We start from the raw sequence: 14802 nt of genomic DNA on the forward strand, positions 1-14802 counted from the left end.
GACATCATGACACTGTCCTTTATAGAAGGATTTCAACATCAGCTGGTTATAACACTGTCTCTCTTTATCTGAGGCTTGAAGTGACGTCATGACACTGTCCTTTATAGAAGGATTACAACATCCGCTGGTTATAACACTGTCTCTCTTTATCTGAGGCTTGAAGTGACGTCATGATACTGTCCTTTTCTAGAAGGATTACAACATCAGGTGGTTATAACACTCTCTGTCTCTCTTTATCTGAGGCTTGAAGTGACGTCATGACACTATCCTTTTATAGAAGGATTACAACCTCAGCTGGTTATAACACTGTCTCTTTATCTGAGGCTTGAAGTGACGCCATGACACTGTCCTTTTATAGAAGGATTACAACATCAGCTGGTTATAACACTGTCTCTTTATCTGAGGCTTGAAGTGACGCCATGACACTATCCTTTATAAAGGATTACAACATCAGCTGGTTATAACACTGTCTCTTTATCTGAGGCTTGAAGTGACGTCATGACACTGTCCTTTTATAGAAGGATTACAACATCAGCTGGTTATAACATTGTCTCTCTTTATCTGAGGCTTGAAGTGACATCATGACACTGTCCTTTATAGAAGGATTTCAACATCAGCTGGTTATAACACTGTCTCTCTTTATCTGAGGCTTGAAGTGACGTCATGACACTGTCCTTTTATAGAAGGATTACAACCTCAGCTGGTTATAACACTGTCTCTCTTTATCTGAGGCTTGAAGTGACGTCATGACACTGTCCTTTATAGAAGGATTACAACATCAGCTGGTTATAACACTGTGTCTCTTTATCTGAGGCTTGAAGTGACGTCTTGACACCATCCTTTTATAGAAGGATTACAACATAAGCTGGTTATAACACTGTATCTCTTTATCTGAGGCTTGAAGTGACGTCATGACACTGTCCTATTATAGAAGGATTACAATATCAGCTGGTTATAACACTGTATCTCTTTATCTGAGGCTTGAAGTGACGTCATGACACTGTCCTTTTATAGAAGGATTACAACATCAGCTGGTTATAACACTGTCTCTCTTTATCTGAGGCTTGAAGTGACGCCATGACACTGTCCTTTTATAAAAGGATTACAACATCAGCTGGCTGTAACACTGTATCTCTTTATATAAGGCTTCAAGTGACGTCATGACACTATCCTTTTATAGAAGGATTACAACATAAGCTGGTTATAACACTGAGTTTTTTCTACTGAAACTTTAAATCATTTTAAATTATCTTCTGATAAAATTTGAATCCAATGTTTTTTTTTGCATTTATATAAAACTGAAACTGTTTTGAATTTTTATCGGTGATACATGTTAAAACGTTTGTTTCATCACACTTACCACGTAAGGTACAAGATCAAGTGTAACACAAGCTGCTTCCTTTGTATAGAACATAAGTAAATTCTTTTAAAAACTTTACTTATATATTCATATATTTAACAGCTCATTGGTAAATTATTTTATTAAGTTTGTAGCTGTTCAACCACATATTTCTACATTACTGTTATAACAGATTCTTACGTTATTACTTTTGCTAGACATCAGTTTTAACACGCCACCTGGTGATGCCAGGTAAATCTGATGAAACTTTGTGAACGAAATAATAAAAAGTTTTACTATGTTTTTGTGAATTTCGCGCAAAGTTACACGAGCGATATCTGCACTAGCCTTCCGTAATTTAGCAATGTAAGAATAGAGGGAAGATAGTCATCATCACCCACCGCCAACTCTTGGGTACTCTTTTACCAACGAATAATGGGATTAACGGTAACATTATATCGCTCCCACGTCTGAATGGGCGAGCATGTTTGGTGTGACGGGGATTCGAACCCGCGACCCTCAGATTATGAGTCGAGCGCCTTAACCACCTAGCTATGACAGGCCATTTCGGTATGTTCAACTGATAAAAGCTTTCAAATAATATAGTTTTTATAATATTTTGTATACTTGTATCTACCACCTAGTTATTGGTGAATTATCACATATATATATACTGATTTTCACTCCCAACTTAGGTATAAATAGGAGAATATATTACGTAACGCCATTACGTCCCGTCTAAACATTATGTAACCTATGCTTTATTGATATTTCGGTTAAAATAAGTAAGGGTCGTCATGATGACCACAACTGATTTCCCATAAGCGACCACCAGCTCCGGATGCGTCATGTGAATGTTCTTTCATCTCACGAAGTTCAACTCTATCATAAAGAAGACTGCTGTTTTCAATCCATTTAACCCTTAGAAGCGATAATCTTTTGCAAAGACATGGACTGACTTCACCACACAGCAGCAGCGGGTGACCTGCAGAACTCTTTGGAACTGGATTGTAGACAGGAAAATTGTGTTGTATTCAGAACTTAACTCTGCTTCCTGGCGTTCATAAATCAAGAGATTGGCAAATAAAGATGAAGACATTTGGAAGCGGACGGCCTTGGGCTCGCAAGTGTTTGACACTACAGGTGGTCAATAATAAATTGTTTCTGAACATATAGGCTGTGTTATTAGTCAAGTCTCCTCAGTTTCTTTATTGGGCTCAAAGTACTGTTAATCCGACATCAAAACGAAACCGACTGAACTGTAGCACTCACTAAATACAAAGCTACACTGGAGAATAAAGCGCGTTGAAGAATTGATTGTACATGATTTACTTGAAGTTTAGCTCAAGGTTAGAAACAAACTTAGAAAGTCGTGACGTTTCACGATCTTATCGGCAATCATTAAACTTGTGAAAGCTTCGTTTGCCGCACGCCCACCAGGTGTCGCAGTTTTGTAGTATTTACTTCGTGAGAGTCGAAGCTGACTTTTTAGTCGTGATGATTTCATCAGAATGGTTCGTGTAACTTTGCATTAATATAAAAATAAAATCATCACACTTATTATGCATTAAACTTTAACTTTTTTTTAAAAGAATTTGACATGTGAATGTTAATCAGTTGTCAACACTTTTGCGAATTTTTATAAGACCGGCTGTGTCTTTCAAATGAGTACGCTAGTGTTAAGAGTTTGTTTGTATTTTTATTGTTTCGTTTCTGATTAACTCACAAGTTGCATGGTTATTTCGAGTTCCAAGTGGTGACTAGAGTTTAATGATTATTAAATAAAATTAGACAGATCTGTTTGTTTGCCATTAAGCACAAAGCTACATAAAGGGTTATTTGTGCTCTGCCCATCACGGGTATCGAAATCCAATTTTTAGAGATATAGAAACACCACTGTGCCGCTGGGGAGGGAGAGAAAATTAGAAAAACAAAATCTACAACACAAAAGATGTTTTGATTTGCTTTTATTTTGTGTGACTCTCGGGTCTTCTTGGATAACTTTACATATATAGAAACGTTATTATCGAAGGTGTAAGTTATGATACCTAAAAAAGGCCTGGGCTAATACACTAACCGAATAACAGACATTTTTTACACCGCTTTCTGGATAAAATCTTAGTAATTCCTCAAGACTACTGACCAGGTTCATTGAAAACAGTGAGAAATCCGGACGAAGTACACTGTATGATTAGGACCAATTAGAACGAGGGACAAGAGGCGTTTGGTCAAAGCTTCAAGCTGAGAAAGGGCCTCAAATGTACTCTTCTGTTATTGTTTTACATTTGTTAAGTTTCGCGACTTCTTTTGATATCGGAACAAAATGTGACAAACGGTTTCAGCTCATAATTGTAAATAATATGTAGAAACCAAATGTTCAACTTAGGTTTCACTTTTCATTTGGCCTGACGACTGTCAATTTTCATTCGTATGGCATATTTTTTTATTATTATAACCAGGTGCCTCTCTAAACTTCTTGGAAGGCCTGCGTATGACATCAGTAAACCGCATACAAATCATTTTTATAAAACTAGGTGGTTGTAGTGTGTTTGACAGTGATTTTTCATGGAAAAGCTATATTTGTTAACCTGTTTCTTACAGTTTCATGTAACCAATGTTAACCTGTTTCTTACAGTTTCATGAATTAGATGTAATCAATGTTAACCTGTTTCTTACAGTTTCATGAATTAGATGTAACCAACGTTAACCTATTTCTTACAGTTTCATGAATTAGATGTAACCAATGTTAACCTGTTTCTTACAGTTTCATGAATTAGATGTAACCAATGTTAACCTGTTTCTTACAGTTTCATGAATTAGATGTAACCAATGTTAACCTGTTTCTTACAGTTTGATCAATTAGATGTAACCAACGTTAACCTGTTTCTTACAGTTTCATGAATTAGATGTAACCAATGTTAACCTGTTTCTTACAGTTTGATCAATTAGATGTAACCAACGTTAACCTGTTTCTTACAGTTTGATGAATTAGATGTAACCAATGTTAACCATTAAGAGTTTTAAATCAGGTTATTCTCCCATATTTTCTAGAAACCATTTCCTGTGACGACCACTCACTAATTACCATGGAAACTATCAATCGATCAAGATTGTTGTCACTGCAGAGGATAAAAGAAGCGTCCATGTAAGTGACTGACTCTACTGGTTCAGGATAGTTTGGTAACTGTATAAAATACATGACAAGTTTAAGATAAAGTGATTTATTTTTGTTTTGTTTGTACTTGAGGTGGGTTTTGACTTCTAGTTTATCTGTCTGTTATTTCTACTTCAACGGTAATAAGGGTGATTATTTTGGATATATTTGTTTCTAGTCTAGATTACTTTCCATCATATTTCTTTCTTTCTTGAACTGGACTTGTTCATATTTCTGTCATAATTTGTCTTCTCTGTAAGTGTCTGTTTTATTATTTGTTTTGGGTTGAAATGAGTATATCTGTTGTGTTCAGTTAGTGCTATTTATTGGTGGATTAGATGGTTGAATTTTCTTGTAATATGAGCACATAACACAAAAACTGGCACTAAGATATGTGATACCTTTCTAAGATATACTGTTTAATTTACACAGAAACTTAGCTTGCTAGAGCCAAATGACAAAAGTGTCCTTCAAACTTTACCGCTTTGTTTCGATAGTAAAGCTACTTTACGTAGAATCTCGTCATGTGAACAAGTCACCTACCCAGAAAATAATACCTTCTTATCTCTGTCGTGATGTAGGAAATGACATTTCATTTCTTCAACGTTTCAAAAGACTGAAGGATGATCTTTTCTTCAGTAATTTCTTGTTGAAAGTGGTGAGCTTGCACGAGTGGCGCTGATGTTTTCTACTAAAAATTGGGGTCACTTATTTCTTCGCATATATTTGCACATATTTAAGATATCCTTGGAAGGTTGGACATGTAAGGATGACTTCAACAAGACTGATGAGCAAGAGTTACAGAATGAAGGGCGTCAAGACGTTCTACCACCAATACGGAGGGAGACCTCTAACAAAACTGAGCAGGAATTGTGTAGATGGTGCCAAGACGTATGCATGACTAAGATCCTGTATCCGTCTCTGGTTCACGTGGGCCGTGGGTGAGATACACACGTCCCCACGTTGGTGACCATCGCTCAATACTTTGGGGGGTGTGGCTGTACACGAAATAGGGTGCTGCGTGCAGACGACACACCTTCCCTAACCCCTACAGAGGGGAAATCTCTACCTAGCGACACGCCTGGTTCGGCTAGAGGCCAAAGGTCAGAGGTTAGCAGCGATTCTAACTGAAGGCCAAGTCCGTCCAAAGCTACGACCAAGTAAAAGGAACTGACTTTATTTTAAGTCTCCTACTTATCTATTTACAAGAACTTTCAAACTGTTTAAATATTACATTAAAAAAGTATCAACAAACGGGTGAATTGGTGACGTATTTCCTCTGCTTTCTACAAAAAAATTGGGTTAAAATGAGCATGCAAATGGTTTACAGGGTTAAAAATGAGAAAATGTTTTAACTGCCTGTCTAGTGCTTTATAAAAAATTAACATATAGAAATACTTCCTTCCATTAGTGATTTATAAAAATTAACATATAGAAATACTTCCTTCAATTAGTGCTTTATAAAAATTAACATATAGAAATACTTCCTTCAATTAGTGCTTTATAAAAATTAACATATAGAAATACTTCCTTCAATTCTTTTTTTTAACATCGAAAGCTAGAAAATATCTATATTAATTTTGTTTATATAGATTCAGTTCTATAGTCTATATTAATTTCTTATATATAGATGTATATATATAAAGGCTATTAATTCTACCATATAGCCTATTAATTTTTTATTTATAGGTTTATATCTAGTAAGTCTAATAATTTCTTTTATATAGATTTAAATCTAGAAAATCTGTATTAGTTTCTTATATATACGTTTAGATTTAGCTATATATCTATTAATTTCTTATACATACATTTAGATTTAGCGATATATCTATAAATTTATCTTATCTAGATTTAGATCAAGAGAATCTCTGTTAGTTTCTTATATATACATTTATATCTAATAAGTATCTATCAATTTCATATATATATATTTAGATCTACTAAGTATCTATTAATTTATTCTATATAAGGATTTAGATCTAGAAAAATCTTTATCAATTTCTTATGTGTACTTTTAGATCTACCAAATATCTATTAATTTATTCTATACAGATTTAGAACCAGATTGTTATCGTACACATTTTTTACACAGATTAAGTTTCTTATTACCTTGTTTCAAACACACTGACATCCAATAAAAATCATTTTGAGTTCATTTATACAAATCGAAATTTAGGAACACTTTATTCAAACTATGTAGAACTTAAGAATTGGAATTTCTCAGGAAACTTCAAAGTTACAAATAATAATAAATAAATGTTGACATGTTTGAACGTTGAGACTACAAGAAAAACAACAAGTTGCCAAAAATGCCCTTGACATCATTCTGGTAATGCCACTTAATAAAAATGTCCTTGACATCATTCTGGTAATGCCACTTAATAAAAATGCCCTTGACATCATTCTGGTAATGCCACTTAATAAAAATGTCCTTGACATCATTCTGGTAATGCCACTTAATAAAAGTGTCCTTGACATCATTCTGGTAATGCCACTTAATAAAAGTGTCCTTGACATCATTCTGGTAATGCCACTTAATAAAAATGTCCTTGACATCATTCTGGTAATGCTACTTAATAAAAATGCCCTTAACATCATTCTGGTAATGCCAGTTAATAAAAATGCCCTTAACATCATTCTGATAATGCCACTTAATAAATAATTAAATTTCCTCCTTCAAGACAGGCGCGTAAAAGTGTAAGGAAGATAGACATATACTTTGCACGACAATAATTCAGCAAAATAATGATTTTATCTTCGCGTGCAAACATCTGTCCACATCTGTCATTAAGAACCTTGAAGCAAAACCAGATATTTTCGTTATTGTTGGATTCCTTCTTATATTACAATATCTATTTACATACTTAAATGTTCTGTTCCAAGGTGATAGACGTTCTGGCTTCTACGTGTCAACGATTTAATTTCGTTGACCTAAATGTGATTACAACGCTGCTCATATTTCTGACAATGAAACGTAAACCAAGAAGTCAATATATCTTGAGATATTCGGTAATAAAGAGGTAAGGTACATGTTGATAATGCACTTCACTGTCATTAGCCGATGTTGAAGTTGAACGCTTTACTATAGTAAGTAGATTTGAGAATTAGAGATTATGTTAACCAGAGAAGCTGACTTATCTTCTTCATTTAGGGTTTTGTGTTGCAGATTTTTTGTAGCCTGGTAGAAAACGTTTTATTCACAACGTTGATACATTTCTTGCCCTATCGCTACTATTCTAGTGGTAAGTTAGGCAATCCCCTTTCTGTATTAGTATCGTACTTTTATGTGGCTTACTACACGTCTTCATGGAATAAAACTCAAATTGCTTAATGGCTCAATCCTGTCGTCTTTTGTAGAGGTCTATCCAAACCTGGAATCAAGTGGTTATGGTATGAAATAGGATGAAAAAACTTAAGTAAGTGCTCTTACGAAGAAGGACCACTTTCATTATGTAACCGCCAATCAGGCACGAGACCGCCACGAGGCCATTTAACTTAAGTTGCGGTTATTGATTGTGAACGTAGAACAACTTCCACTTCAGGCTTCACTATCATTACGACTCCTTGATTAATGACTATCATTGAATGTTTTCACATCACTGCTAAACATTACTGACAGATTCCGTGACAGGTGATTGTCCGACACTTTTAAACAACATTCATTTACAGCAAATTAGGCCCTGTAATAACGAACTTTTAAAACAATAATATCAATGATAGGAACTGAAGCCTATACGTCTTTATTAAGAATATCTATAATAATTCTATTCTCAGCTATATATTCAGTATTCCCATACGTTAACAACATACTTCCATTAAGCAAAACATTTATAAATCCTGTCAGCTATAACATCTTGAAGTGAAATCGTTGTGAGTGTAGCAAACAGTAAATATAATAGATCGACAACAAGATATTCATACTTTGTGAATGTGATGAACAAACAAGTTGAGTAGGAGGTATTCTTTGATATCAGGTTATCAAAATATATATCTATTCCAAGTTTTTAGGAGTAGATAGTAATTTCTTACATCAGGTTGAAAAGCATATACAACACTTGTAAAGATCACTCAGGTTTGAATACACTGCCCTCTCACGGACTGTTGCAGTCATTAGATAATATTTCTTTAATTAAATAGACTTTTTTTGTTGAAATTCTGAACAGTGTGGTAAACAACAGAAATAGAATGGGCTTTGTTAAGACTGAAAACTGTTAACTGTGTGGTAGACAACATCAGTAGAATGTAATTTATTAAAACTGTGAACTATTAATTCTGTAGTAGACACCTTTATTATTAAATGTTGTTTGTGAACCTGACGATGACCGAAGAAGGTTGAAAAGTTGTTCGCTCTTCTATGTAAAATATTTTCTCAACCCAAACGAGCCGTTTTGCATATAAATTTCTCAACATCACTAAATGTTGTTTTGTTAAGCATTGTGTAGTAGACACCATTGTTAAATATTTTTATGTTGAGGATTGTATGGTAGACACCATTATTAAATATCGTTTTTTATGTTAAGCATTGTGTAGTAGATACCATTGTTAAATATTTTTATGTTGAGGATTGTATGGTAGACACCATTATTAAATATCGTTTTTATGTTAAGCATTGTGTAGTAGATACCATTGTTAAATATTTTTATGTTGAGGATTGTATGGTAGACACCATTATTAAATATCGTTTTTTATGTTGAGCATTGTGTAGTAGATACCATTGTTAAATATTTTTATGTTGAGGATTGTATGGTAGACACCATTATTAAATATTGTTTTTTATGTTAAGCATTGTGTAGTAGATACCATTGTTAAATATTTTATGTTGAGGATTGTATGGTAGACACCATTATTAAATATCGTTTTTTATGTTAAGCATTGTGTAGTAGACACCATTATTAAATGTTTTATGTTGAGGATTGTATGGTAGACACCATTATTAAATATCGTTTTTTATGTTAAGCATTGTGTAGTAGATACCATTGTTAAATATTTTATGTTGAGGATTGTATGGTAGACACCATTATTAAATATCGTTTTTTATGTTAAGCATTGTGTAGTAGACACCATTATTAAATGTTTTATGTTGAGGATTGTATGGTAGGCACCATTATTAAATATCGTTTTTTTATGTTAAGCATTGTGTAGTAGACAACCATTATTAAATGTTTTATGTTGAGGATTGTATGGTAGGCAACCATTATTAAATATCGTTTTTATGTTAAGCATTGTGTAGTAGACACCATTATTAAATGTTTTATGTTGAGGATTGTATGGTAGGCACCATTATTAAATATCGTTTTTTATGTTAAGCATTGTGTAGTAGACACCATTAAATGTTTTATGTTGAGGATTGTATGGTAGGCACCATTATTAAATATCGTTTTTTATGTTAAGCATTGTGTAGTAGACAACCATTTATAAATGTTTTATGTTGAGGATTGTATGGTAGGCACCATTATTAAATATCGTTTTTTATGTTAAGCATTGTGTAGTAGACACCATTATTAAATGTTTTATGTTGAGGATTGTATGGTAGGCAACCATTATTAAATATCGTTTTTTTTATGTTAAGCATTGTGTAGTAGACAACCATTATTAAATGTTTTATGTTGAGGATTGTATGGTAGGCAACCATTATTAAATATCGTTTTTATGTTAAGCATTGTGTAGTAGACACCATTATTAAATGTTTTATGTTGAGGATTGTATGGTAGGCACCATTATTAAATATCGTTTTTTATGTTAAGCATTGTGTAGTAGACAACATTATTAAATGTTTTATGTTGAGGATTGTATGGTAGGCAACCATTATTAAACATCGTTTTTTATGTTAAGCATTGTGTAGTAGACAACCATTATTAAATGTTTTATGTTGAGGATTGTGTAATAGATACCAATGTTAAATGTTTTTATGTGAAGCATTGTGTAGTAGATACCATTATTAAATGTTTTATGTTGAGGATTGTATGGTAGACACCATTATTAAATGTTGTTTGTTTTTTAGTATTGTATAGTAGACGCCATTATTAAATGTTGTTTGTTTTTTTTAGTATTGTATAGTAGACACCATTATTAAATGTTGTTTTTTAGTTTTTAGTATTGTGTAGTAGACATCATTATTAAATGTTTTTAGTATTGTGAAGTAGACATCATTATTAAATGTTTTTTAGTATTGTGTAGTAGACACCATTATTAAATGTTTTTAGTATTGTGTAGTAGACAACCATTATTAAATGTTTTTAGTATTGTGAAGCAGACATCATTATTAAACGTTTTTAGTATTGTGTAGTAGACACACCATTATTAAATGTTTTTAGTATTGTGAAGCAGACATCATTATTAAATGTTTTTTTAGTATTGTGTAGTAGACACCATTATTAAATGTTTTTAGTATTGTGAAGCAGACATCATTATTAAATGTTTTTTTAGTATTGTGTAGTAGACACCATTATTAAATGTTTTTTAGTATTGTGAAGTATACATCATTATTAAACGTTTTTAGTATTGTGTAGTAGACAACCATTATTAAATGTTTTTAGTATTGTGTAGTAGACAACCATTATTAAATGTTTTTTAGTGTTGTGAAGCAGACATCATTATTAAATGTTTTTTAGTATTGTGTAGTAGACACCATTATTAAATGTTTTTTAGTATTGTGAAGTAGACATCATTATTAAATGTTTTTAGTATTGTGTAGTAGACACCATTATTAAATGTTTTCTGTTTTTTAGTGTTATGTAGTAGACGCCATTATTAAAAGTTGTTTGTTTTTTAGTATTGTATAGTAGACGCCATTATTAAATGTTGTTTGTTTTTTTAGTATTGTATAGTAGACACCATTATTATATGTTGTTTTTTGTTTTTAGTATTGTATAGTAGACACCATTATTAAATGTTGTTTTTTTAGTTTTTAGTATTGTGTAGTAGACACCATTATTAAATGTTTTTAGTATTGTGTAGCAGACACCATTATTAAAATGTTTTTAGTATTGTGTAGTAGACACCATTATTAAATGATTTTAGTATTGTGTAGTAGACACCATTATTAAACGTTTTTAGTATTGTGTAGTAGACACCATTATTAAATGTTTTTTAGTATTGTGTAGTAGACACCATTATTAAATGTTTTTTAGTATTGTGTAGTAGACACCATTATTAAATGTTTTTTAGTATTGTGTAGCAGACACCATTATTAAATGTTTTTTAGTATTGTGTAGCAGACAACCATTATTAAATGTTGTTTTTTAGTATTGTGTAGCAGACACCATTATTAAATGATTTTAGTATTGTGTAGCAGACGCCATTATTAAATGTTGTTTTTTTAGTTTTGTGTAGCAGACGCCATTATTAAATGTTGTTTTTTTAGTATTGTGTAGCAGACGCCATTATTAAATGTTGTTTTTTAGTATTGTGTAGCAGACGCCATTATTAAATGTTGTTTTTTAGTATTGTGTAGCAGACGATATTATTAAATGTTTTTTAGTATTGTGTAGCAGACACCATTATTAAATGTTGTTTTTTCGTATTGTGCAGGAGACACCATTATTAAATGTTTTTTTAGTATTGTGTAGTAGACACCATTATTAAATGTTTTGTTTTTTAGTATTGTACAGTAGACACCGTTAATATGTTTGCCTGAATGCTACTTTTATTGTTGATGTCAGTTGGTGTTCTTGGTAAAAATTCTCAGTAATGGACATGTTAAAACTCTGTGTGATGTGTTATAATTATTATTTAAGTTGTATAGCTACAAATGTAAGAATGAGATGTTCTTCTTCAAAATAATAAGCTACAGGTGGCTTATGATTACTGGATGAACTAAGTTTCATGAAAATATTAAGATGATTTGCTTAGAAGTATCTGTAAAGGATTATATTTTTCTCTTGCAGAGCTCTGACAAATCACCTACCAAAAAGATCAAGTGTAACAGAACCCTCTGGAGTAAATGGAATTCTACAAAATGGGATCTTGGCACACAGCCGGGCATCACACCCAGCAGTGACACCTATGCACGTGACTGTTTCTTCACTATTAAGTTCCGTTAACAGCACCACTTTTGTGAACGGGTCTTCAGCCTTGGCCCTTTCCCAGACAGACATGTATTCAGAAAGTCTTTGAGGCGGAAAGTTCATAAATGTGACTTTGAAGGATGTGAAAAGGTTTACACTAAAAGTTCTCACTTGAAGGCGCACAAGAGAACACATACAGGTGAGAAATTATACACATTGACGACAACACTGTAACAAGAGAACACATACAGGTGAGAAATTATACACACTGATGACAACACTGTAACAAGAGAACACATACAGGTGAGAAATTATACACACTGATGACAACACTGTAACAAGAGAACACATACAGGTGAGAAATTATACACACTGATGACAACACTGTAACAAGAGAACACATACAGGTGAGAAATTATACACATTGATCTACAACACTGAAACAAGAGAACACATACAGGTGAGAAATTATACACATTGACTGACAACACTGTAACAAGAGAACACATACAGGTGAGAAATTATACACATTGATCTACAACACCGTAACAAGAGAACACATACAGGTGAGAATTTATACACACTGATGACAACACTGTAACAAGAGAACACATACAAGTGAGAAATTATACACACTGATGACAATACTGTAACAAGAGAACACATACAGGTGAGAAATTATACACACTGCTGACAACACTGTAACAAGAGAACACATACAGGTGAGAAATTATACACACTGATGACAACACTGTAACAATAGAACACATACAGGTGAGAAATTATACACACTGATGACAACACTGTAACAATAGAACACATACAGGTGAGAAATTATACACATTGATGATAACACTGTAACAAGAGAACACATACAGGTGAGAAATTATACACATTGACGACAACACTGTTACAAGAGAACACATACAGGTGAGAAATTATACACATTGATGACAACACTGTAACAAGAGAACACATACAGGTGAGAAATTATACACATTGATGACAACACTGTAACAATAGAACGCATACAGGTGAGAAAGTATACACATTGACGACAACAGTTACAAGAGAACACATACAGGTGAGAAATTATACACATTGACGACAACACTGTAACAAGAGAACACATACAGGTGAGAAATTATACACATTGACTGACAATACTGTTACAAGAGAACACATTGACTGACAACACTGTAACAAGAGAACACATACAGATGAGAAACTATGCACACTGATGACAACACTGTAACAAGAGAACACATACAGGTGAGAAATTATACACATTGATGACAACACTGTAACAAGAGTACACATACAGGTGAGAAATTATACACACTGATGACAACACTGTAACAAGAGTACACATACAGGTGAGAAATTATACACACTGATGACAACACTGTAACAATAGAACACATACAGGTGAGAAATTATACACATTGACGACAATACTGTAACAAGAGAACACATACAGATGAGAAACTATACACACTGATGACAACACTGTAACAAGAGAACACATACAGGTGAGAAATTATACACATTGATGACAACACTGTAACAAGAGAACACATACAGGTGAGAAATTATACACATTGATGACAACACTGTAACAAGAGAACACATACAGGTGAGAAAGTATACACATTGACGACAACACTGTAACAAGAGAACACATACAGGTGAGAAAGTATACACATTGACGACAACACTGTTACAAGAGAACACATACAGGTGAGAAATTATACACACTGGACGACAACACTGTTACAAGAGAACACATTGATGACAACACTGTAACAAGAGAACACATACAGGTGAGAAATTATACACACTGATAACAACACTGTAACAATATAACACATACAGGTGAGAAATTATACACACTGATGACAACACTGTAACAATAGAACACATACAGGTGAGAAATTATACACATTGATGACAACACTGTAACAAGAGAACACATACAGGTGAGAAATTATACACATTGATGACAACACTGTAACAAGAGAACACATACAGGTGAGAAATTATACACATTGATGACAACACTGTAACAAGAGAACACATACAGGTGAGAAATTATACACATTGATGATAACACTGTAACAAGAGAACACATACAGGTGAGAAATTATACACATTGATGATAACACTGTAACAAGAGAACACATACAGGTGAGAAAGTATACACATTGATGACAACACTGTTACAAGAGAACACATACAGGTGAGAAATTATACACATTGACGACAACACTGTTACAAGAGAACACATTGATGACAACACTGTA

At 33.0% G+C, this 14802-nt stretch overlaps 1 pseudogene across 1 annotated transcript in view; it reads left to right on the top strand.

Annotated features, from left to right (window-relative positions):
- LOC143228686 (Krueppel-like factor 7) overlaps window positions 1-14802 on the top strand; it is a 103913-nt pseudogene that overhangs the window by 56488 nt on the left and 32623 nt on the right. Inside the window, exons 4-5 of the transcript XR_013015413.1 lie at window positions 4391-4484; window positions 12380-12698. The product of XR_013015413.1 is annotated as a Krueppel-like factor 7 (transcript). The remainder of the gene's footprint in view (window positions 1-4390; window positions 4485-12379; window positions 12699-14802) is intronic.

This window comes from Tachypleus tridentatus, chromosome 10 (assembly GCF_004210375.1).
Source record: "Tachypleus tridentatus isolate NWPU-2018 chromosome 10, ASM421037v1, whole genome shotgun sequence".
Classification (NCBI taxonomy): Eukaryota; Metazoa; Arthropoda; class Merostomata; order Xiphosura; family Limulidae; genus Tachypleus; species Tachypleus tridentatus.